At 49.6% G+C, this 24,944-nt stretch overlaps 5 non-coding genes across 5 annotated transcripts; 4 read left to right on the top strand and 1 right to left on the bottom strand.

Annotated features, from left to right (window-relative positions):
- Nucleotides 1–2,989: 2,989 nt before the first annotated feature.
- TRNAS-GCU (transfer RNA serine (anticodon GCU)) lies at nucleotides 2,990–3,071 on the top strand. The gene has a single exon. It is a non-coding gene; the product is annotated as a tRNA-Ser (tRNA).
- Nucleotides 3,072–10,350: 7,279 nt separating this feature from the next.
- On the bottom strand, nucleotides 10,351–10,424 carry TRNAT-AGU (transfer RNA threonine (anticodon AGU)). Its single transcript has one exon. It is a non-coding gene; the product is annotated as a tRNA-Thr (tRNA).
- Nucleotides 10,425–12,510: 2,086 nt separating this feature from the next.
- On the top strand, nucleotides 12,511–12,619 carry TRNAL-CAA (transfer RNA leucine (anticodon CAA)). Its single transcript has 2 exons — nucleotides 12,511–12,548; nucleotides 12,574–12,619. It is a non-coding gene; the product is annotated as a tRNA-Leu (tRNA).
- A 1,266-nt stretch (nucleotides 12,620–13,885) lies between these two features.
- Nucleotides 13,886–13,958, top strand: TRNAA-UGC (transfer RNA alanine (anticodon UGC)). The gene has a single exon. It is a non-coding gene; the product is annotated as a tRNA-Ala (tRNA).
- A 3,101-nt stretch (nucleotides 13,959–17,059) lies between these two features.
- Nucleotides 17,060–17,131, top strand: TRNAE-CUC (transfer RNA glutamic acid (anticodon CUC)). Its single transcript has one exon. It is a non-coding gene; the product is annotated as a tRNA-Glu (tRNA).
- Nucleotides 17,132–24,944: the final 7,813 nt, after the last annotated feature.

Below are 24,944 nucleotides of genomic sequence, written 5' to 3'. Positions count from 1 at the left end.
AGCCTGGTCCCCAGCAAGATCCGGGTTTGTCTGGACTGTGACCAGAGGCAGGTGACATTTATCGATGCTGCCAACAAGGCCCCGATCTTCACTTTCCCGGCAGGCTCTGTCTCTGGGCAGAGCATCCAACCCTGGTTCCGGGTGGGACTGGGATCCCAGCTCAGCCTCTGTCCCTGAGACAGGGTGGGGGCAGGGAATATCCCACTGTGGGTCCTGTGGGCTGTTTTCAGGACAGATTCCTTGTTAGGGTCCATCACAATCTAGGGTCAGTGAGGGTCCATCCCACCTGAGATGTGTGTTACACAAAAGCCTCTTGTTCCCTGCCCAGCTCCCACCACTGGTTGCAGGCAGTTGATTTGATTGGGGGTAGAGCTCAGTGGTAGAGTGTCTGACTGTATATTAAATAGTCCTTGGTTCAAATGCAAGTGCCCCCTTAAAAGATCTTCCTTTAATAGAAACATTTACCTTTCCAGTTCTATTGCATCCTGGATTCCCATTGTACATGGACTCTTTAAATGAATACATACCATTGAAGCTTTCTGGCACCAATATGCATAAACCAGGCAAAGCTGTTCCTCAGCTGGAACCAGCTCAAACCCACAGGCTATGTCTACACTGGTGCAATCTTGTGCCAGAAATATGCAAATGAGGCTAAGGGTGGAATATTGCTGAGCCTCATTTGCATATCTAACATGCTTCCATTTTTGCGGAAGAGGCTCTTGCGCCAGAAGGAGTTGTCTACACTGCCCCTTCTTGTGCAAGAAAAACCCTCTTGCAGCTAAAGGGAAGCCAGGAGAGGAGGCCAGCCTGAGAACTGAGAGTCAGAGATGCCCACCTTACCTTCATATAACAGGCCCCATGGTGTAAGGCGCAGCACTCAGGCCTCTGAATCCTGCAATCTGAGTTCAAATCTCAGTGGAACCTGCAGGGGTTCAGCTGGTTATTACAAGATTCAGGTGCTTTGGCTTTGATGCACTAGGGCTCAACAAAGAGAGTTTTGTTCCTCTTGCTGGGTGTCTGAGGCCACTGGAGCTCCATCTCCAGACTGAGCAGACGGGCGGGAAGGGCCTGATGCCATCACAGCTGCAGGGCAGGTCACCCACCTGACCACTGAGCTCAGCCCATGCTGGAGACAGCCAGAAAGTGTGAGCAGGTCAGAGGGGGAATTGGGGGAAGGGTCCTGAGTCCTGGCACCCAGTCATGCACCTTGGCACAAAGACCGATGGCCCCTGCACAAAGTGCATTGTGGGAATAAGAGTTGGGGAAGCAGGAAAGGGGCCGGCCCCTCAGCACCAGGTCACAGGCAGGAGAAGACGGGAGTGAATCCTGCTACCTCTGCCATGGCCTGGCCCAGGAGGGCTGGGGTCTAGCAGCTTTTCACCCCGGCTTTGTGGGAGGCCAAGTAGGAAGGGGCCTCTGGAGGCTCATAGCCCCCTGGCCTGTTGTGTCTGTGGAAAGGGGGGAAGAGGACACACACTTGTCACTGGGGAACAGGGCGCATGGATCCCACTCGTTCCTGCAGAAAATGAAACAGGCTGAGCATTTTTCAGAGCACAGGCCAGAGCCCTTCTCCTGTCCCTGGAGAGATGGAAATGGGGCCATTCCTTGTGGGGAAAGAAGTGGGTGTGTCAGGAGTGGGGTTCAAGTTCAAACCTCTCCACAGACCAGAATCCCCCATTAGGGGCAAGAAAGAGCCTTGAGTCAGGCAGTGGAGAACACTTGGCTCCTGTTATGCTGTGATGAGATATTAGGAAACCTGTTGCACATAGTCTGGCTAGCTTGGTTGGTAGTGCATGAGACTCTTAATTTCATGGTCATGGGTTCAAGCCCCATGCTGGGTGATGCTCTTCTTTAACTCACATTCTCAGCCTGCAAGCAATTGGCTCTCAGTTTTCACCAGGGTTTTAGAAAAAAAAGTCTAGTCCTGGGTCCAGCTTTAGTAGAAGCAGAGAAAGAACCAACTGCAATTTCCATCTTCTGAGGAGAAGGGAAGAGGATTTTCTTCTCCTCAGTTCTAGCCACATCAGCCCAGGGAGGAGAAAAAATAACCCTCCGCCTGCTGATTGTCCCCTGCACCTTCTGGTCCAAAACCCCTTTCCACAAAAATGGTGGCTCATTAGATATGCAAATGAGGCTTACCCACTGTGTTGGCCACTTGCCACTGCTCCTACTGGCCGCCCTCCAGCCACCCCATCCATGCTGCTGTGGGTGCCAGTGTCTCACCACACTGTGAAATCAGACGAGAGACGGACACTGTCAGTAAACACTCGTATCAGAAACGCTCCTCTGGATGCTGGGCCCACCAGAGCCGTGTGCCGCTGGCCACTGCCTGCTCCATGGACATCTTCCCATTGCAGAGCGTGCGCCGAGCCAGACTGTGACTAGACAGCCCATCTCTGGGCACCCAGGGGCTACATCTACACTGCAGGCTTCTTGCTCAAGAATGGCCATTCTTATGCAAAATTTTGAGGAGCATTTACACTGCACACACGTTCCTCAACAAGTAAATATATGGCAAAATGTAGGAAAAGGGCTTCTTGAACAAGAGTTATTCCTCTCCCCATGAAGAATAAACCCTCTTGTGCAAGAGCTCTTGCACAAGAAGGTAGTATGAATGGGGAACGGTTTTTTTTGTGCAAGAAACCTCTATGGCTAAAATGGCCATCAGAGCTTTCTTGCACAAGAGAGCGTGCACACTGCCACGGACATTCTTGCGCAAAAACACATGGCAGTGTGGACGTGCTCTTGCACAAGACATTTTGCGCAAGAATTCTTGCACAAAACAGTTCTTGTGTAATAGCCTGCCGGGCAGATGTAGCAAGGGGGTGTTTGGGTTTGCTACTAGCACTGAGCTTTGTACAACAGCCCAGGGAACATTGTGAAAAGCCAAAACCTTCCCGCCCTGGGTGTCCCTGGCCAGCCAGCGAGTGGCACAAAGGTTCCTGGCAGTGATGACATTGGGTAGCTTGAAACAAACTCCTACAGCTCAGATGAGGTGGCCGAGTGGTTAAGGCGATGGACTGCTAATCCATTGTGCTCTGCATGCAGGGGTTCAAATCCCATTTTCATTGGATGTTTGTACCCATCCTCTTGCTTCTCCCAGATCTCTCTTCAGTTCAGTGTCAGCCCCTCCTGTAACCCTGCCTGCCCCAGCCCCTCCCACTGCAGCCTGGGGAAAGGGGAAATCTCCACAGAGACACTCCCAGATGGGACCCTCAATCCCTTCTGTCCTCAAGGGGAAACCTCACAAAGGAGATTCCAGGCAGCCAGGCCATGGGGGTCTCTGAGATGCCCCAGCCCTGCGGCCTGTCCCACCTGGCTGTTGCCATGGCCCCTCTGTGAGGTCACTGTCTCCCAGCCAATGAGCTGAGGTGCTGCAAAAGTTCCTTGTGATGTCACTGCTGCCTTGCAGGCTCATGTCCTGCCCCTGGCCAGCCCCTTGGCATGTGTGAGCTGTTCCTCCTCCCCCTGTCACTCAGGGCTGGTTCTGGGGCTCACGCAGGGAACATCAGCTGCTGCTCAGGGGGCCACATGCCCCCAGGGTCACCTTTTAAATGTCAGGGCAAGCCAGGATCTATCCCATCCCTTCCGCAAGACCCCACCCCTTTGCTGAGCCCCTGCCCGCCCCAAACCTTTCCATGGACTCTTGGTTACTAATGGACACTCGCCACTAATGACATAATCACACCCCAGCCATTTTGCTAGGGCTGCAGCTGGGGAGAACAGTTTAATTTAAATAAACAGATTAAGCGTTTGAACTGTCTCATGTTAGTTGATCAAACTTCATTGTAAATAAAGGAAAACATTACGGCCAGCACACAAGGTTTCAATGTTGCTTTATTTATGGCAGGGGTGGGGAACCTTTTATGGGTCGGGAGCCACTGACCCGCAGAAAAATCAGGGACCACAAAAGTGAGACACAAAGAAACTCCTCCAAAGGCCCCCAGCCCTCTCTGATGTGGCCCCCAACTAAGACACCTCCCTTCTCTGGCGTTCCAGCCCCATGGCGTGAGGGGAAGGGACAGGCAGGACTGAGGTTCACATTTACTTTTCGGGGGCTACAGAACTAGTGGATTTTGTGAACCTGCTTAATCTATTGGCTTTCTAATCGAAAACCTGAACCACTCGGCCACCTCAGCTCTGATTTTAGCAGTGCCAGAGGGCCGGGGAAACTGGTAAATAATCCCAGTGCCCAGGCCTGATGGCACCTGCCCCACAGAATTCACACAGCAAACCTGCCTCCCAGAGCACAGGGGGAGGTGGGAGGCTCATTGCTGAGCCCTGGGGTGAAGCGTCAAACTAGCATCCTTCTGTGGGGCTGTGAGTGTTGCTGTCCCTGCTGTACAGACAGGGCCATGGAGCCAGGGAGAGATTCACTGAACAGACCAAGGTCACTCAGTGAGTTAGAGCCAAGATCTGCCCCCAGCTCCCTGCCCCACCCACCGACGTGCTGACTCCCTCGCTGCCAGGGGGCTGTTTGCATTGGCCTCTTCTCTCTGGAACCAGGTTTAAGCCACAGCTGAGGTTCTGGGCAGGGGGCTGGGTATGGGGGGTCTGAGTGTGGGGGGGGGGAGCGTTTGTTCCTCTGGTTCAGCTCTTCCCTTTCTTCTACCCCAGCAATTGCCCTGCTGCAAAGCAGAGAGAAGCAAGGAGGGGTGCTGTGAGCCACAGTGCAATAGCAAGGGTGTTGGATTTCTAAGCTGTAGAAATCAGGGTGAGCCAGACTAGTCATTCCAAGGTTGTGGGTTCAAATCCCACCAGAGTCCCTTTAGCTGCTCTCTGATTTCCAGAGCAGCTTTCACAGAACAGGCTGGACCTGCCCCTGTTGCATGATGGGAGAGACAGGAAGCTTGTGGTCCCAAGACCTCTGTGTGAGACTCCCATTTGGGGGGGGGTCACAGCTCACAGGAGAGAGCCCCTGGGGTACCACACACTGGCCACCAAGACCTGCTCCATGGTCATCTCAGTGCTCTGGGTGCAAGAGATGTGCCTGAGACTCCTGGTGGGTGTGTGGGCCCTGCCCTGCCCTTCCTTCCTGGTGGGGGAGGGGACAAACACAGGGCCGGTTGACAGGGGCTCTGACACTCCAGCAGTGGGGGCGTCCAGCCCTTTAGCCAGATTCAAACCAGGCCGGTCGGAGCCTCTCTCGCTCGCCAAGGGGGGGGATTCTGCACTTGCTGCCTTGGGAGCCAGGGTCACATTGCAGAGCTCCCACGGCAGCCCCAGCCGCTCTCCTGCACCCTCCACAATGTGGCTGCATTTTATCCTCCCCCTTCAGTAACAACCGGCCATTCCCCGCAAGCCCCAGCCACCGTGGGACCCGTTCCCTTCCCCAGGAGCAGTGAATGCCAGTGTGGCTCCCTGCGGAGGCTGTGGCTGTGGGAGACAAGCCCCTGGCTTCCGAAGGGAGACAAAATGTGAAGGCGTCGATTTTCACCCATGACTGGGAGCCAGCTGCAGATACCTACCGAAAGCTCATTTTCAGAGGGGGTGCGATCAGCCCTTTCTGTGCATCTGGCTTCTGCAAAGGGCTCAATCAGGCACCTAAAAGTTGAAGAAGTGACATTTAGGGTGTGTCTAGACTACAGGGTTTTGTCGACAAAAGTCCACTTTTGTCGACAAAACTATACCTGCGTCTACACTACCGCTGAGTTCTGTCGACATAACGTCGACAGAACTCAGCAGTTTTGTCGACGCTGGTAAACCTCATTTTACGAGGCATAACACCTTCTGTCGACAGAGTTCTGTCGACAGAAGGTGTTATTGCATGTAGGGTTGTGTCTAGACTACAGGGTTTTGTCGACAAAGCAGCTTGCTTTGTCTACAGAAATGAATGTGTCTAGACGCTCTTTGTCGACAGAAGCTTTGTCGACAGTATCTGTTGACAAAACCCTGGAGGCTAGATGTACCCTTAGAAGGGTGAATTTCTATCTCTGGCAGCCTTCCCTGTGTGCCCCAGTGGGCTAATGGACCAGGCACTGGCCTTCTAAGCCAGAGATTGTGGGTTTGAGTCCCACCTGGGGTGAGAGTTTCCTGACTTCTTCGGTAAGAGGTCAGCTTCTGTTTGTGACTGAGAAAAAGAGGCCTCACAGTCATCATCTCCTGCTCTCCACACCCCTTCTTAGCAAATTCTGAGGCTGATGTTAGGTGGTGGGGGAGGGGGGTGTTTGCTTAAAATCTCAGGTGTCCTAAGTGAGAGGCAAGGGGCCTACTCTCCTATCAGGCCCAGGAATCAGACAGAGCAGAGCCTGAGGATGGGAGGCTCCAGAGGGGGGAGGGGATAATTATTTGCTCTGGCAAACTGACAGAAAATCCCCAGGCTGTGAAGACACGGTCCTGCCAGGGAGGGGTCTCACTGCTAGTCTCTGTTCCTGTTCCAGGAGCGGAGGGAGTTTTGTCCTGGGCACCAATATAGAAGGCGGGTGCACCTGTGTGTGTGTGTGTGCCTGTGTGTGTGTGTGTGGTCACCCGTGGGCTCTTGCTGAGGAGGGGTGGAGGGACCCCTGGTCCAGTATTTCCTACTCAGGAGAAGTAGAGGTACCCCATTCCCTATAGCTTCTGCCGGGAGGGACCCTGACCCCTTATCTCCTGACGCAGTTTCAGTTTTTCCCAGGCGGGATGCTCCAGGCAGGAGGGATGCCAACACACTGTCACAGTCTGGGCTGGCAGTGATGGTTTTTATGCATGCAGGGAAATGCCCCAGCTTGTCCCCATCACAGAGCTGCTGCCACTTCACTCTTTCCAACTCTCCTCTCCAATCAGCCTTTTCCTGAACCAGAGGTTCCATGGGAGGCCTCTTCTGTGTCCCAGAAGTACACAGGAAAATATGATCAAAGGCTCCCAGAAGGCACCACTGGGAGTCCAATCCAGGATCGCCTGTTTAACTTAGGCAGGGGCTTTAACCAGCTAAGCCACAGTGTCCTCCTCAGGCAGCTTTGTGAAACTGTTCATGAATATTTTCCCAAGTTTAAATTCAGGAAAGAAAAGCCTCTGTGGTGTAGCCATCACTGTGTGTATTTAACATACAGCAGCTCCTTAGTTCAAAGTCCTATAGAAATACAGGCTCTTGAGGTGTCCTTTCTGATGGGACAGGCATGATCTACTTTGAGCTGAGGGTCTTAGGGCTTGGGTAGCTTTCCTTCTTCTTGCTGGTCTCCTTCTTGGACCCCAGTTTATATAGTGAAAATTGAGTCCTGCTTAGCAATATCTTAACCAATTATTTTAGCATAATTTTGCTAACCAGTCATAAGATACTATTGTGATTTACCTAACCAATCATACTCCCCCACCTTAGTTGATTTACATCTAGCAAAATTAATTATACAGCAGACAGAAACAGATCCAAACCAGACAGCGACCACACAGACAAACAATAGAAAAGGGAGGACATTAATCATAGAATGCCCATTGCACAACCACAACTATTGATAAGCAGTTTCTTGCCAGACAAAACGGTGTTTAACTAAGTTTTCTCTACCCATCTTGAGGTCTGTTTCTTATCTGGTACCAGTGGGTGCCATTAGGACAGGATCCCCTTCTCACAGCCTAGTGTGACACTATTTCAGTGTCATTTAGCTGGAATGTGAGTATGTGACTCAAGGCTTTACAGCTAATTCCTGCTGCTCTTGAGTCTGGCTGCAGAAGAAGGCTTTAGTTTAGACCTACTGAATAGCGACAGACCTTCCAATAGGGTTACAGAGAAACCACATTGTTACAGATGACCTTTCCAGGCCAAAGATATAAGATTTCTAGACCAAGGTTCATTCAATTGATTTGTTTTTTTGTGGACCTGACCCGACCGCACCCCTAAAGACTCTAGAACAAAGAACACACATGAGAAGAACCCAACTTTCTTCCTTTTGCTGTGACATGGATGGATCTAGCTCAGGTTTCACTCAGGGGGTCTGTCTGCATGTGAAGTACCAGTGACAACCGCTGTGCTCCTCTGCCCCTCATCAGCAATGCCATCTACTTGGGGGAGCAGTTGCCCTGAGACTTGCAGTAGGGATAACCTGGACAAACCAGCATTTATCAAGCACCCTTTGATAACTCAGCTAGCAGAGCGGAGGACTGTAGCGTGTGCTTAGCAAGTGATCCTTAGATCGCTGGTTCAACTCCGGCTTGAAGGAGTGATTCTTTTCCCTCCAGCCTGGCCTTAGCAGAAGGCAACCAAGGTGGTTGCCTTGGGTCCATGTCTTCAGAACCCTGCACTGCAATTGACAAAACAATGGTGGGGAGGAGCTGCCAATCACATTTCTTGGGCTGTGCAGGTTCTGTCCGCACACAAAAGTTCTTTTGGAACAATGGCCGTTATTCCACAATAACAATGCAGGAGTCTACACAGCAATTCCGTTAGTTTGAAATAATTCTGAAGTAACAGACGGTTTATTCCGACTTCTGCAAACCTCATTCTACAAAGAATAACGCCTGTTCCAAATTAGCTATTTCAAAATAAGGCCTGTGTAGATGCGCCACTGCTGCTAGTTTGAACTAGCCCCTTCTTGTGGACATACTAACTTATTCTTCTGAGACAGGTCGCCTACACTGGGGAGCCTGCCTCAGACTATTCTGAGGTTTCCCTGCAGTGTAGACGTGCTAGTTCGAAATAAACTATTTTGGAATCACTATTCAAGGACAGCTTATTCCAAAATAAATGTGCCGTGTAGTCGTAGCCAGAGGGATGAAGCAGCAGGAGGAAAGCCAGGAGTGCAGAGGCCAGCCTGAAAACTGAGTGTCCCCAATGCCCATGAAGCGGTCAGTGTGTAGGGCCCATGGTGTAAGGGGCAGCACTCAGAACTTTGAATCCTGCACTCTGAGTTCAAGTCTCAGTGGGACCTGCTGGTTTGAGCTTGTTATTGTGAGGTTTTTTCACACTGCACAGCTATGTCTATGCTGCAGGCTTTTTGTGCAAGAATGGCCATTCTTGTGTAAAAACTAGCCGAGTGTTTACCCTGCATGTGCATTCTTGTGCAAGAAAATGTACAGTAAACCATTGGAAAAGAGGGCTTCTTGCACAAGAAGGCAGTGTGCACAGGCAAGAGGGATTTCTTGTACCTAAAACAGCCATTAGAGCTTTCCTGCACAAGAGAGTGTTCACAGATGCTCTTTATAAGGAGATACACCATTTCATAGAGCTGGAAGGAACTTTGAGAGGTTATCTAGTCCACTCCCCATGCTCATGGCAGGGCCAAGAGACATCCCTGACAGATTTTTCTCAGATGTCTCTATATGGCCCTTTCAAAGATTAAACTCATAACCCTGGGTTTAACAGGCCAAGGCTCAAACCACTGAACTATTTCACCCTCTTGGACCAAACTGCATGGCAGCGTGGATGTGCTCTTGAGCAAGAACTCGTGCCGAGAACAGTGCTCCCTGTGCACTGGCCTTTTATCTGGGTGGTGGCAGGGGGGTGAGAGGTGGCAGGTATTGATGGGTAACAGGTTCAAAGGCGCATACAGAGAAGCCAGCAACTGCATCTCTGCAAGTGACCTCACTGTGCACAGCTCAGCTTTTCAGAAACACTCACCTCCTGTCTGCGCCTAACACCAGTGTTAGCGACTGAGGAGTCCTGTCTGGGGGGAAATGGCAGTTCTAGGGGACACTTGTCCAGTGTTCAAACATCTCACAGATAACATGGCAAGAAGGAAGCCAAAGAGACTCACACCTACTAGGAAACATCACAACTACCACCTTCAATGGGACTTGAACCCACAATCCTGTCATTAAGACACCAATGCATTGTCCATTAGGCCACAGTAGTGGCACTAAAATGACAGAAATTCCCTCTTCCCAATACACATTCCTCGACTTTTAGATGGCAGATTCGAGCTGTTGGAAGGAGCCAGAAACACAGGAAGGGCTGAAAATCAGCTCTCAGGAGGCACCTCCAGCTGCCCCCAGAGTGTAGGTCACCCCACACTAGCCATGGCGAATCTCAATACCTTGACATCTCGTCTCCCACCCAAAGCCAGGGGCTTGTCTCCCACAGCCGCAGCCTCAGCAGGGAGCCGCACTGGTGCTCACGCTGCTCCTGGGGAAAGGAACGGGTCCCACAGGGGCTGGAGCTGGCGGGGAATGGGCAGTTGTCACTGAAGGGGAAGTATAAAATGCAGCCACGTTGCTGAGGGCAGGGAGAGCAGCTGGTGCTGTGCTGGTGGCACCGTGGGACATCCCTGGGGGAGCTCTGCAATGTGACCCTGGCTCCCAAAGCAGCAAGTGCAGAATCCCCCTCAATGAGCACGAGAGACTCTGACCGGTCTGGTCTGAAACTGGCTGAAGGGCGCAAGTGCCCCAGTGCTGGAGTGTCAGAGGCCAGAAAGACACAGGAAAAAGTAAACAAAGTCCACCACAAGGCACCACTGGGAGTTGAACCCAGGATCTCCTGTTTACTAGACAGGTGCTTTAGCCAGCTAAGCCATGGTGCCTTCCTCAGGGAGCCTGGTGAAACTGTTCTACTCTATGGTCCCAGACAACACCTTTGCCTCCCAAAGTGCAGCCATTCCCCATTTCCCTCCAGCCCTGGTGGTGTCTGGCTCCCTGGGCACAGAAGGCTACAGCTCAGTGGGCAGAGGCTCTGACATGCACATCTCCACCAGTTGCTTGGCCTGGGGAGTTGGCCTTGAGCTTTAGCATCGCTGAGGGGAGGGAGCAGTGCAGCAAACATTGATTGTCTGGATTGTAAACCCCTGGCTCTCAGGGTTTGGGTTGGAGACCCAGGTGGGGGTCTGGCCTCCTGCAGGTTGGTCCTTTCCTGAGGGCACAGAATTAAGAGAGAATTCCTTTGCCATGCACAAACTGAGTTGGCCAAAGTGTAAGTAACAAATTTTTTGTTCACATACAAGTAGAGGAGATCGGTTTCTCACAGTAGTGGTGGCCAAGTGGTTAAGGAGTTTGATTAGAAACCCCTTGTAACCTCACTCAGAGGCTCCTGACAAGTCTGTCTCCTGTGTCCCTCTCCACCTCAGTCCCAGTGTGTGCATGATTTCATATCTGAGGAAACTCCTTTTTCCCTGCCAATCCTTCCCGAGCAAGCTGTACCCTTCTGTGCCAATATTCCAGTCGTGTATTATCCCACCAAGTCCCTGTGATACCAACTTCTTCCTGCTTATTACCCATCATTCCTGTGTGTCTATACTAGCATCTAAGCCACAGATTAGGGTTTTCTTCCCAGTGCTTCTGTGTTGCTCCTTTATCTCTGCAGTTACAGCCTGTGATCTCTCCCATTTCTGGCCCATCTCCCAGGTGTTCATGTGATTCACTTACCTGTGGGCTTTGGTCACCTGCCCCCATCAAACCTAGTTTAAAGCCTCCTCACTAGGTTAGCCAGTCTGCACCCAAATACTCTTCCCTTCTTCGACAGGTGGACCCCGTCCCTGCTGAGCAGCCCTTCCTGCAACGGCATCCCATGGGCAAGGATGCCAAAGTCCCCTGCCCACTGAGCTGTAGCTTTCTGTGCCCAGGGAGCCAGACACCGCTAGGGCGGGAAGGCTGGAGGGAAATGGCTGCATGTTGGGAGTCAAAGGTGTTGTCTGGAACCTTAAAGTAGAACAATTTTACACCTGTATGTAAGGGGGGCACCGTGGCTTAGCTGGCTCCGGGGTCTCAAGCAGAACACTGGGCGGGGGGGGGGCACATGTCTCCTTGAGGCAGGTTCCTCACTCCCACGTCCCAGACACGTACTGTGGCACAAAGAGGAAGGGTCCCTGCAGAAAGTGGCTACATCTACACTGGCATGCTTTTCTGAAAATGCTTTTAACGGAAAACTTTTCCATTAAAAGCATTTTCGGAAAAGCATGTCTAGATTGGCAGGATGCTTTTCTGCAAAAGCACTTTTTGCAGAAAAGCATCCATGGACAATCCAGATGCGGTTTTCTGCAAAAAAAGCCCCGATCGCCATTTTCGCGATCGGGGCTTTTTTGTGGAAAACAGTACTGTGCTGTCTGCACTGGCCCTTTTGCGCAAAAGTCTTTCGGAAAAAGACTTTTGCCTGAACAGGAGCAGCATAGTATTTCCGGAAAAGCACTGACGATCTTACATGAGATCATCAGTGCTTTTCCGGAAATTCAAACAGCCAGTGTAGACAGCTGGCAAGTTTTTCCGCAAAATCAGATGATTTTGCGGAAAAACTTGCCAGTCTAGACACAGCCGGTGTGTCACAGGGATAAGCGTTAGCCCCAGGAACAAGCACAGCCCTGTAGAAGAGACACCCCTGGTCTGGAGCCAACAAACCCAGGAGCCACACAACTCAGGATCCCCAAGGGCAGTGACACAGACTCAGACTCCCTGGCACAGGAAAATCCCAGGCCTCAGTTCTGCCGGCCAGCGGTTTCCCCTCTTCCGCTTCTTGTCAGCTCCCTGCACAACACCCCACAACGGTAGGTGAGGGTGAGTGTGGATAAACCCAGCTGTGCTGTAGAGCGGCTGTTAGGTGTGGAAATTAATGGGCTCCTTTGGCCTCCCTGAGCAACTCACACATGTAAAAAAACTGCAGTTGAAGTTGTTTGCATGGGAGTCAGGATGGCCGAGTGGTCTAAGGTGCCAGACTCAAGGTTCTGTCCTTCCCTCAGTTGGGTGTTCTGGTCTCTGAATGGAGACGTGGGTTCAAATCCCACTCCTGACACATCCTCCATTTTGTATCTAGAGAAGTGACCTCATTTCCCTCTCTCCCATGACATTGTAGAAGCGCTTGCTCAGCATTTCTCTGAGGCTGCATCTACCCAGCAGCATTCTGTGGGAATAACGGCCATTACACTGCAATAACAATGGGAGCATCTACACAGGAATTCCGTTATTCTGACTTTTGAGGATTATTCCGTTATTCTGACCAGTGGTCTGAGGAGCCAGGAGGTTTCCAGGCTGCAGACAGACAAGCCCACAGGCAAAGACAAAGCAAAATCTCAGCTACTTCCTGCTCAGCCCAGCGGGGTCTCCGTGTGGCCCCCAGACCTTTTGTTTGCCGTTGCCCAGGCGCAGGGGCCCAGATTCAGCAACACTCACAGGCCCCACAGGAGGGGGCTGGTTTGATGCTTCACCCCATGGCCCAGCAACGAGCCCCCCAACTCCCTTTGTGCTCTGAGAGCCCAGTTTGCTGTGACCCTCCACCCCTACCTGAGACTCTGGTTGCTTGAGACCCCAGAGCCCTCCGTTGGGCTGCCTGGCATGTGGGGACTCAGGTCTAGTGGTGGATTTGCAGAGTCCCACAACAGCTGCTGCCAGCGTGCGGATGTGCACGTCTGTCTGGGGTTACTGGGCACCCGGCCTGACTGGGTTAGTCCGGGATTCTGTTCCTGCCATGATGGACATCCATCTGATTAACCCCCTTCACTTCCAGCCCTTCCTGAGAGTTGCTGCTTCTTTGACTAAAGTCCCTCCCCCTGTGTGTGTGGCTGGCAGGGGTTGCTAGATGGACCCATTCACATGTAGCTTTACTGAAACCCCCCTCGTTTCTTCCTTGAACCTCCCCCCGCCCAAGGGGTGCTGCCCAATAGAACAGTCCCTGTAAGAAATGTGTCACTTTCACCCCTGGGAGCAGCTCAGCCATGCAAAGGGGCTGCCTGGGGCAGGACATTAGCCCTGGAGGGCAGGGGTGGGTGTGGCAGTGACATCACAAGGGCCTTTTGCAGCCCCTCAGCTTATTGGCTAATGGAGGTTGTGAGGCGATGACCTCACAGAGAGTCCATGACAATGGCCAGGTGGGACAGGCTGCAGGGCAGGGGCCAGATCAGAGACCCCTTCCCCGCCATGGCTTTGCTGCAGGGAGTCTCCTTGAGATCTGCCCTTGAGGCCTTTTCGGAGCCTTCTCCTTTCCCACGACTAACTGACCTAGAGGTCAGACGTCTCTGTGGAGAAGGGAAGAGTCTCCAAGAAGAGTGTTTCTAATGTGAAAGGGGAATTAGCTCAAATGGTAGAGCGCTTGCTTTGCATGCAAGAGGTAGTGGGATCGATGCCCACATTCTCCAGTGATGGATGTAAGTCTCATTCCACTTTTTACTGGCAGAGCCACCCAGGGGGCTAAGAGGGTCCAGACCCTCCCCTCCCTCCCCGAATTCCTACTTGCTCTCCCCCAAAACCAGCCACGCTGGGGCAGAGAGCTGCTGGACACCAGCCCTCCTGGGCCAGGCAGTGGCAGGAGCACTGGAGGCAGGTTGCAAGTGGGGCAGAATTAGCTCCACTGGAAAAGTGCTGCCCCTGCGCATGAGAGGAAGCAGGATTCACTCCCATCTTCTCCCACCTGCTTGCGGGGCCGGCCCCTTTCCTGCTGCCCCTGGCTGGGAGCCAGGACTCAGGACCCCTTTCCCAAAATATACGAATTCCGCCCCCCGCCTGCAATCCTCTGTTCTGCTCAAACAGAAGCCACAATGATACTCACAGCACGTGCCACAACTTAAGTGTGGTTGTATTATGCTTTAAAAAAGCACCCAGGATCTTTTTCAAGGGGATAAAGCAACATGCCACATTTTTTGACCATACATAGATTAATCAATATTTATCATATGCATATAACACATCACACTCATGCACTCACACATACACACAAGCACACTCCGTCTTGTTGTTACCAAAAGCTTCTCCCCCTTACTGCACTGGCCAAGTGAGTGCTCCCTGGCTTTCTGGGAAGCTGATGGAAGCAAAACAGTCTGTGCGATGGCTAGAATGCCGCTGAAGGAGAACTAGAGCTGAGTCCGATCGACTGCAGGTTAGAGCTGAACTGCGAGCTTACTCTGTGGCGCTGCTGACAGAGAAGAAAATCTACTTCTCCACCCGTATCGCATCCGCACAATGCCGTCCAGCGGCAGACCTATCCCCCACATCACTGAAATGATGATGTAACAATCCAGCTTGTCATCAAGTGGAAAATCAATAAAGTCTAAGGAAAAGGGAGGATGATTGCAATGCTGAATAAACAACCCAAATACAGAGATTTGTCAGCTTCCTCTGTGTGTAAATGGCAGAGTGGGGTCAGAAAAGAAGTGAGTCCTGGTCTTGTTATCCAAGGGGGGTGAGGGAGGTGGAACCGGGCTTCTGCCCAACCGGATCAATGCTCCCATATTGACAAGACGAAAACCCAGGGTCCCTCTGAAAGACTCCTCATAAGAACATAAGAACGGCCGTACTGGGTCAGACCAAAGGTCCTTCTAGCCCAGTAGCCTGTCTGCCGACAGTGGCCAGCACTGGTGCCCCAGAGAGGGTGGACCGAAGACAACGATCAAGCAATTTGTCTCCTGCCATTCCTCTCCAGCCTCTGACAAACAGAGGCCAAGGACACCATTTCTATCCCCCGGCTAATAGCCTTTTATGGACCAAACCTCCATGAAATTATCTAGCTTCTCTTTAAACTCTACTATAGTCCTAGCCTTCACAGCCTCCTCTGGCAAGGAGTTCCACAGGTTTACTACATGCTGTGTGAAGAAGAACTTTCTTTTATTAGTTTTAAACCTGCTACCCATTAATTTCATTTGGTGTCCTCTAGTTCTTCTATTTAGGGAACTAATAAATAACTTTTCTTTGTCTGCCCTCTCCACACCACTCATGATTTTATAGACCTCTATCATATCACCCCTCACTCTCCTCTTTTCTAAACTGAAAAGTCCCAGTCGCTTTAACCTCTCCTCATATGGGACCCGTTCCAAACCCCTAATCATTTTAGTTGCCCTTTTCTGAACCCTTTCCAAGGCCAAAATATTCCATGCTTAGCCTCATTTGCATATTATTTGTGCAAGAAGCCGCGAGCATAGACATAGCTCTAGGCAGGTTAGGCTGAGATGGGAGGAGGCAGCGCTGGGGTTGAGGCTCCTCAGTGGTGCCTTGGCAGGGACCAGGGCATTGCAACCACATAGGCCAAGGCCAATGGCAGCACCTCCAGCCTCTGGGACGTCTGTGGCCTTTGCTGCAAGGGGACACAAAACCAGGTAATCCCCCTCCCCTCCCCCCCCGATGCTCAAATCCCCCAAAACCTGGCAGCCCCAGCTTGCTCCAACACCTTCCGTTCTCCCCACCCTCTCTCCTGGCCACACACCGCACTTCTTGGTGCTTCTCAAACCGGGCCCTGCAAGGAGCCACCGGGGCAGGAACCAGCCCTTGGAGCTTGGCTTGCACCGGAACCGGCAGTTTCCCACCACGCCTCGCTTGAGAAGAGGCAACTTGTTCCCCTTCCTCTCACCTCACATCTCCCTTGTCTCTGTTCCCTTCAAAGGTCTCCTCTGCCTCAGGACCTGCCTCCTCAGGGCGCTGCCCCTCTGCCACTGGGCTGGAAGTGGGAGACTCCACGGTCTCTGCACTTGGGCTGAGAAGTCTCACTGGGACTCGTCTGTTGATGGCGTTAGTCAACCCGATGGCCAGCCGGATCCATTCCGTAGCGTTACCCGAGAGGGAGCTTTCCCAATCTCCATTGGTATTTCCTGGGGCTTTGTGTAGGGGGATTGGGTTTGGCATGTTCTCTGCTGGAAATGCCTCTTCTTGGGAAAGCAGCTCCCAGGAGCTCATGGAACTTCTTCTTCTCAGCTTGGGAAAGGGACAAGCAAGGGGCGACGGGTCAGGGGTTTATGTGATGATGACAGGGGTGCAGAAAGCAAATAAGAAATTATTTTTTCGCCTACTCAAGAACCAGGGTGACAGAATGAAACTGGTAAGTAACCGAGTTAAAAAGGAAGCATTTTTGCACCCAGTGGAACTCCCTGCCAGAGGATGTTGCGAAGGTGAAATCTACAAGAAGGTCCAAAAAAGAACTGGATAATTTAATGCAGGAAAGGTCAATCAATGGCATTTCACCAGAATGGACAGGGCAAGTGTCCCTAGCTGATGTATACCTGAAGCTGGGAATGGAGGGAGCACTTAATAACTGTCTGTCCTGAGGATTCCCTCCGGACAATGAAATTGGCTGCTGTTGTGAGACAGGATCCTGGGCTAGTTGGACAACTGGCATGGCCCAGTCTGGCTGCTTTGATGTTCTATTTGGCTGTTCTTGTCCCCTCTGGGCAAGGGAGAATGGACCCTCCCCCCGATCCTGAAGTGGACAGAAAATGGCCTGCGAAAGGCTAGTGTAGGTGAGTTGTTTTATGTGTCCCTGATGGTCTAGTGGTTAGGATCCAGCACGCTCACTGCTGTGGCCTGGGTTCAATTCCCAGTCAAGGAAACCAGCTGCAACTTTCCCAAAACATGTCCCTAGTCAATCTTCTTGCCACATATTACAGCAGCTGAGACCTAGCATGGGGCTAACCCTAACCCCTCCCCCTTGGCTGAGCACTGCCTGGACTCAGGCCTCCCCAGTGCCAGCCTAAGGGCTCTGGAGAGGAGGCTCTGGCTCTGGAGAGGACAGGGCAGCTCTAGGGGCAGAGTCCTTTTTTCTGCAGTAGTTCAAACCCAGCCCTTTGGTTCCAACTAACTAACATTATAACATTACTCCTAACATTACTCCTCATTTTTTGCCCTCTATGCCTCCCTCCCAACCTCAACATACCCCAACACACCCCCTTCCATCCCTGGTAACACAAACAGGACTTTTCCCTGTTGAAAGAACAAACTCTCTGGTTTTTATGTGGGGAATGTAGAACCAGGGAGGGGCTTGGGAAAGACCCTGGCAGGGGAGCGGGGAGGCTGGGAGGAAGGGCTAAGGCTGGCACCTTCCTCTGATGGTCCCACTGCCTCATGTCAGGGGCCTCAGCAGCGCTGGGGGGTGGCTCCAGGGGGAGAAGCTGGTTCAGAGGAACTTGAGCTGCTGGGCCACTGAAGCAGGCCACCAGCAGCAGCCTCTGTGCAGGGCACACACACTCCAGGCCTCCCGGTCATATTGAGTCTCCTCATGTGGCTTGGGCTCCAGAACCTGCCCCCCAGCTGGTGCCTTGAGGTAGCCACTGCAGCAGCAGGAGTTTGGGCATCAGTTCCCCTGCTTTTGGGGACAGGAAGCCAGGCCCAGGCCCTTTTAGCCACTGGAGCTGTACAGGCTGGAGCCTCCCCCTACCAGATCTCTGCCCTGCTTCCTGAAAAGCTCTCAGCCTTTTGCTTGTTTCTGCTTCCCTGTCCATAGCAGGCAACTAAAGGAAGGGAAGTGACCAACCCAAACACCCCTGTGGCCAGCATGGGGCTTGAACCCATGACCTTGGTGTTATTAGCACCACGCTCTAACCAGCTGAGCTAGCTAGTGAGGAATCCCCAGAGGGGCCAAAAACAAACTGTTATACTATGCCCTGTCCAGGTGGGCCTTTGGGTCCTCATGGATTCTATACTTCCCCACTCCCATGGGTAGGCATGGGGGAGATGGGGACTTACCACCATAAGGGCTGGGTGGTCAAAGCTATCCTATTCTTCGATACTGGCCTTCTATTTCCTTTAATTTAGTTCCATTAATTAACAATCCAATTAGTCTCTGGTCCAAATATCTGGTTAGGTTTAGTGAAATGGACACAGAGCTGGACAGATCCTTCAAACTATTCAGGATCAATCGGTTGGCTTGGCTGGTGTCTAGGCCTTTACGGGCACTGGATATTACTGCATCTACCAGCCTGGATTCTATACAATTTCTGGGCTATGACATAAGTGTTGCTGACAGAGTTTCCAGGCCCAAACCAATCTGCGACGGTATCTGCTAAGCCCCTTCGTTGCCTAATCAGGCACTTGCCAATTTGATTAGCCAGTCTAGCACACAGCTGGTCTATACCAGTGTGGAACATCACCAAGGTAAGGACCAATGACAGTTGTCCTGGTTCTGAGACGGGTCTGTTCAGGGCATGATGCACAATTGGGAGGCTCTATTTTGTCCTTAAGGACCTGGTTAATAATATCCAAATGAGGGCAAGTTAGCAATGGCCATTGTTTAACAAATGACAGCCATGCCTCAGAGGTTACCTTTGTCTGGGCTTTAAGTGGTAAGCCCCAGTGGGAGTCAGTTGGTCCAACTTCAGTAGCCTAATGTTAGTGTTTAGCTTCTTTCCCACAATATTCCATATAAACGTTTACTCAGAGGACTGTGTATTCTTTGTCCTCGTAGTGTTCATGTTGTTACAATAAACAAAATAATTCTGTGTGAATGAGGGGAGGCCCAAGGCCGTGTATTCCCCATTGCTATTAGTGTGTATTTGTTCTATGTATGTGACTTGAAGGAGGTTACATTGACTAGAGTCACTGTTTCTCTTATAGGACCAAGCATGGTTCACAGATGTTTAATTGTTAACCCATGCAATTCCATAATTCTTGAGGCCTTTTAAGGCATCAGGCACCAATGAGTAGCAGGGCAAGTAGCTGATATTGCAATGGTGAGGTTACTAGTTTCCTCATTGTTGTGAGCATCTTTACTTATATATGCTGATGTCTCACTTGCCCGTGTTGTTTCTTATAGATTTCTTATTATCTCTGGCCAAACCACTTTTATGGTTGGTGTGCAAATTTGCAGAAGCTAAATATTTCATTTGTGTAGCCATTAAAGCAAAACCAATCCGGTGGGGGAGAGGGCTGGTACCCCACTCCCAGTCCTTCTGTTCACGTGATGCACTCCTTGCTTCCTTCCAGTTCCTTTTTTGTTCACCTGTGGAGACATTGTTAACATTCTCCTAGCCTAAACAATTTCCAAAGTATTATCCTTTCACTGAATTTTAAAGTTGCCAATTGATTGGGCCCAATTATTAATTTTGATGGTTTATATTAATGCTTCTGCTTTACTCAAATTATCCTTTCATTAAAACAATATCCTACACACAACAATATTTGCAATACGTATTACAATTAAGACACACAAGACAAACTTGGACAGAACACAAACTTATTATGTCATGACACAGAACCATGGTTTTTTGTTGTTGTTGTTGTTTGTTGTTTTTCTTCAGCTGGCACCAGCGCTTTCTGATGATCTGAAAGACAAGAAAACATTTCTACCCCCGTCGGGGTGGCCCATTATAACTTAAAATACTGCCTAAGATCTGTTAGGGGAACCGGTTACAGCTAGTTCCTTACCACTTCCATGGGCGAGTGAGCTATAACTTTACGAGAACAAGAGCGCTTCATCGGTACTCGTGACCTTCCACTCCCTCGAATTACCTCTAGAGTTGCTAGCCCTCCCCAACAGTGGCATGCCTCAGTTTCCCTCTTGTACCACAGATCAGGCTTAATGTGTGAAGCTATAATGCTTTTCCTTAGCACAAGGTGTTGGTCAGTTATTGTTCCAGCAAGCAAAAAGCTTTTCTTTTCCTGAAAAGAATCATATACAGTGTTACTTATTAAGACTATAGTAATAATAATATTGACATTAAATTTTGTTAAATGGGTGCTTATAAATATTTTGTTTGTATTTGGACAATTTACTTGAGGGGACAGGTGTTTTATATTCCTTTGAAATAGCCAGGCAGCCTGTATTCACATATAATGTTGGATTTGAAAGCAAGCCAAAAGTGTTATCAACTCAGCCTTGAACAGAGACACAGTGAAGTTTCAGGGTTTAGATTCTTGAAACAAAGATTTGTTTTCTTAAAGAGTAAATTTAACCTTAAGGATTGAATGTATAGATTTCATTCTTTTATACAGTTAACCAGTTAAGTGTCAATAGAATTCCTTATTTTCCTTTTGCAGATTTAACAAAAGTGTCTGTAGCCAAATAGTTAAATTTGATTGTTTCTTTGCCTGGATTATTGAAAAAGGCTGCAAGAAACAAGGAGTCACTTTTTAAAGCCGGTTTCCCTTTGTATATTACAACAATCGCTTAATTCCTTCTACACTCCCACAGAGTCCATTTTTCACCTTCACATACCTTCAAATCACTTGCTTCGTCCTTCCAAAGAAACCGTTTCTCATTCCTATTAATTTAACTTTCTAATGACTGTATTCCTACTTTCTTTATTCCTTCCACTATGCCCATAGGGCTCCAAACCTTTTGCCTTCCCCTTTCACTTGCTTTTTGCTTCTTATGATCTGTCCTGATTCCTGCTATATGACCTTTTTTTTCAATGACACAGGTTTGTCCAGTATTAATGTGGTAATGAGGATGGGCTTTCCCATTAGCCCCCACACCTCCTAATTCTTTTCAATAGTAAATCCAAATGTGTATTATTGCAGTCAGTTATTACTAATTTTAAACTTCTCAGAATAGGGTTTTCATAACATCCATGCTGCAGCAGTTGATCTATGCTGCTGACTCTGGGGTGGATCACTTGACCATGCTCTGTAAGGAGAACTATGTTGCAGTATGTGTCTCCTTGTTAGGACAGATTTAGCTTCTAGTGATTACATCTTCAAATTCAATTTCTACCGGTTGACATTTAGGTTACCTCCTCCCACGCCCTCAAGCTTATTATAACAGTGTGTGAGGGAAAGGTTTTAACTGTTTTTTTTTCTGGACGGCCCCCACTTGTGTGTTGTGAAACATCCTTGGGTAGCCTGCGATTCCAGCCAGAGAAGCTGTAGTTATCTATTTGCTAACAAGGGCTTGAGAATCTCTTAAAGTTGCTTGCCAGCCCTTTCCTACTCCTGCGTTGTGTTCTGTGTATATGTTTCCAACCAAAATGCCTAGGGCCAATATGGCTTGATGGTCGGCATGCATTCCTTCCTTGAGAATTTGGAGGAATACTTCCCACAAGCTGTTAAGTCTATTCTAAAACTCAGTGTTTTGCTTTGGATCGGACAGATTTGTAACTAGTGCCCATTCTTCCAAAGGGAAGATCTAATCCCTTTCAATTATCTTCTGTGCCTCCTCTCTATCTTCAGTGATGTGTGGTAAGGGCCCATATAGGGCTGGGCATAGAGAGGAGTAGAGGGGGCAATGTTGGGCCAAATTCCCCCCTAATCTTGAGAGAGGCTATGCACTTGCGTGTAAGTTACATTTCTCACTGCAGGGCGGATTTTTGCTTTTCTGAGCTTCAATCTCATCCCTCGGGGCTTTAATTTCTTTCTCTGTCAATCTTTCAAATTCTTACAGGTCCTTGGACCATGATGCACGTACATGAAGTACACAGGGGTGCCTTTCAGCGGTCTGGGGGGGTATGCTTAGACTGATCCCCATCCATTTTAGTCATTCAGGGGAGCATCCTGTCCACTCCTCGTCTGTTCAGTGGCTTATAGGAAACTAAATCCACACACTCCAAAGAAGGGGTCTGCTGGATCTAGAGTGTCAGACCTTATCAGCAGCTCATGAAATAAGGGGAGTCATCACTCCCTCACATATCTGCTCTGTCTTGAGGTTCGGCTGACCCCCCTTGCGTTCAGAACTCCCTTGAGGGAGAGCCCTGGTGCGGCTGGAATCAGCTTACTTCTTAGAGACCTGGGCAGCGGCATTCTCACTCGATTCATTACATTCACATTCAGCATGCTTTTCACACAGAAATTTTCCCACTTTTAGATGCATCTCTCATTATGGTCCTCGTCCATATTTGGGGTGGCAAACAACACGTTTCCCCCCAGAACCACAGCAGTTCCCAGCACTGCATAAACCTAGGAGCCTTATGTCCGGACGCAATACAATTTTCTTCCCGAACCCGGGGCGGCACCACCAATACCACAGCAGTTCCCAGCACTGCATAAACTTAGGCCTACTCGAGGGTAACAAAACAACCTCCCCGGAACCACTTTGCATCTGACCTTGTTGCAGATTCAAGAAGTTCGGATGGCATGAGCCCACAAGAAGCAGACGACCCTACAGGCAGTCCTCCTCCACACCCCAGTAGAGATTTCAAAAGGTCTCTTACCTCTCATTTGGCGCCAAAGGGGTGAAGAGGGACAGTCTGCAGCCTCTGTCACTGTCTTCAATCAGGCGTTGCCATCCGAGTCACGGCACCAAATTGTGGAATAAAACATTGTCCTCACTCTGAGTTTGTAAGCAACAAGTAGCTAGAGGCAGTTTTATTACGAGCTGCAGCAAGGGAAAAACTGGTTCGGACGGGAGCCCACCCCCAGGCAGATCTTCTAATACAAGCAATTATGAAGCAGTTTATCTACTGTCTATTAGATATAATAACAATAACAATTAGTCTCCTTCCCATTACAAACACCAATGGCTAACAGTTATTTAGTTCCACCCAGATGCTCCTTATCTCAAAGTCCCTGCCAGAGTCAGCATTCTATCCTTATCTCCGTATGGAGGCGAGAGGCAAAGGCAGCGTCTAATTACAGCGTATAATTACAGATCTCGTGTTGTCAGGCCACAGGCTTAGCCTGACTCTTGCTCTCTTGTTAACAAGACCAAGATGGCTGCACACAAATTCCCTTATTCCCTTTTCCTGCCTCCACAGTAGAATCATAGAATAATAGGACTGGAAGGGACCTCGAGAGGTCATCGAGTCCAGCCCCCCGCCCTCAAGGCAGGACAAAGCTCCGTCTACACCATCCCTGACAGATGTCTATCTAACCTGTTCTTAAATATCTCCAGAGAGGGAGATTCCACCACCTCCCTTGGCAATTTATTCCAATATTTGACCACCCTGACAGTTAGGAATTTTTTCCTAATGTCCAATCTAAACCTCCCCTGCTGCACTTTAAGCCCATTACTCCTTGTCCTGTCCTCAGTAACCAAGAGGAACAAATTTTCTCCTTCCTCCTTGTGACACCCTTTTAGATATTTGAAAACCGCTATCATGTCCCCCCTTAATCTTCTTTTTTCCAAACTAAACAAGCCCAGTTCATGAAGCCTGGCTTCATAGGTCATGTTCTCTAAACCTTTAATCATTCTTGTCGCTCTTCTCTGTACCCTTTCCAATTTCTCCACATCTTTCTTGAAATGTGGCGCCCAGAATTGGACACAGTACTCCAGCTGAGGCCTAACTAGTGCAGAGTAGAGCGGCAGAATGACTTCACGAGTTTTGCTTACAACACACCTGTTGATACAACCTAGCATCATATTTGCTTTTTTTGCAACAGCATCACACTGTTGACTCATATTCAACTTGTGGTCCACTATGACCCCTAGATCCCTTTCCGCCATGCTCCTTCCTAGACAGTCGCTTCCCATCTTGTATGTATGGAACTGATTGTTCCTTCCTAAGTGGAGCACTTTGCATTTCTCTTTATTAAACCTCATCCTGTTTACCTCTGACCATTTCTCTAACTTGCTAAGGTCATTTTGAATTATGTCCCTATCCTCCAAAGAAGTTGCAACCCCACCCAGTTTGGTATCATCTGCAAACTTAATAAGCGTATTCTCTATCCCAATATCTACATCATTGATGAAGATATTGAACAGTACGGGTCCCAAAACAGACCCTTGAGGAACTCCACTTGTTATCCCTTTCCAGCAGGATTTAGCACCATTAACAACAACTGACTACGGTTATCCAGCCAATTATGCACCCACCTTATCGTGGCCCTATCTAAGTTATATTTGCCTAGTTTATCAATAAGAATATCATGCGAGACCATATCAAATGCCTTACTAAAGTCTAGGTATATGACATCCACCGCTTCTCCCTTATCCACAAGGCTCGTTATCCTATCAAAGAAAGCTATCAGATTAGTTTGGCATGACTTGTTCTTCACAAACCCATGCTGGCTATTCCCTATCACTTTATTACCTTCCAAGTGTTTGCATATGATTTCCTTAATTACCTGCTCCATTATCTTCCCTGGGACAGACGTTAAACTGACCAGTCTGTAGTTTCCTGGGTTGTTCTTACTCCCCTTTTTATAGATGGGCACAATATTTGCCCTTTTCCAGTCTTCTGGAATCTCCCCTGTCTGCCATGATTTTTCAAAAATCATAGCTAAAGGCTCAGATACCTCCTGTATCAGCTCCTTGAGTATCCTGGGATGCATTTCATCAGGACCTGGTGACTTGCTGACATCTAACTTTCCTAAGTGATTTTTAACTTGTTCTTTGTGTATCCTATCTTCTAAACTTACCCCCTCTCTGCTTGTATTCACTACGTTAGGCACACCTCCAGACTTCTCGGTGAAGACCAAAACAAAGAAGTCATTGAGCATCTCTGCCATTTCCAAGTTTCCTGTTACTGCTTCTCCCTCCTCACTAAGCAGTGGGC

Source organism: Pelodiscus sinensis, chromosome 31, assembly GCF_049634645.1.
Source record: "Pelodiscus sinensis isolate JC-2024 chromosome 31, ASM4963464v1, whole genome shotgun sequence".
Taxonomy (NCBI): Eukaryota; Metazoa; Chordata; order Testudines; family Trionychidae; genus Pelodiscus; species Pelodiscus sinensis.
The sequence above is the reverse complement of the archived record's forward strand: the minus strand, read 5'-3'. Positions and strand labels throughout refer to the sequence as shown.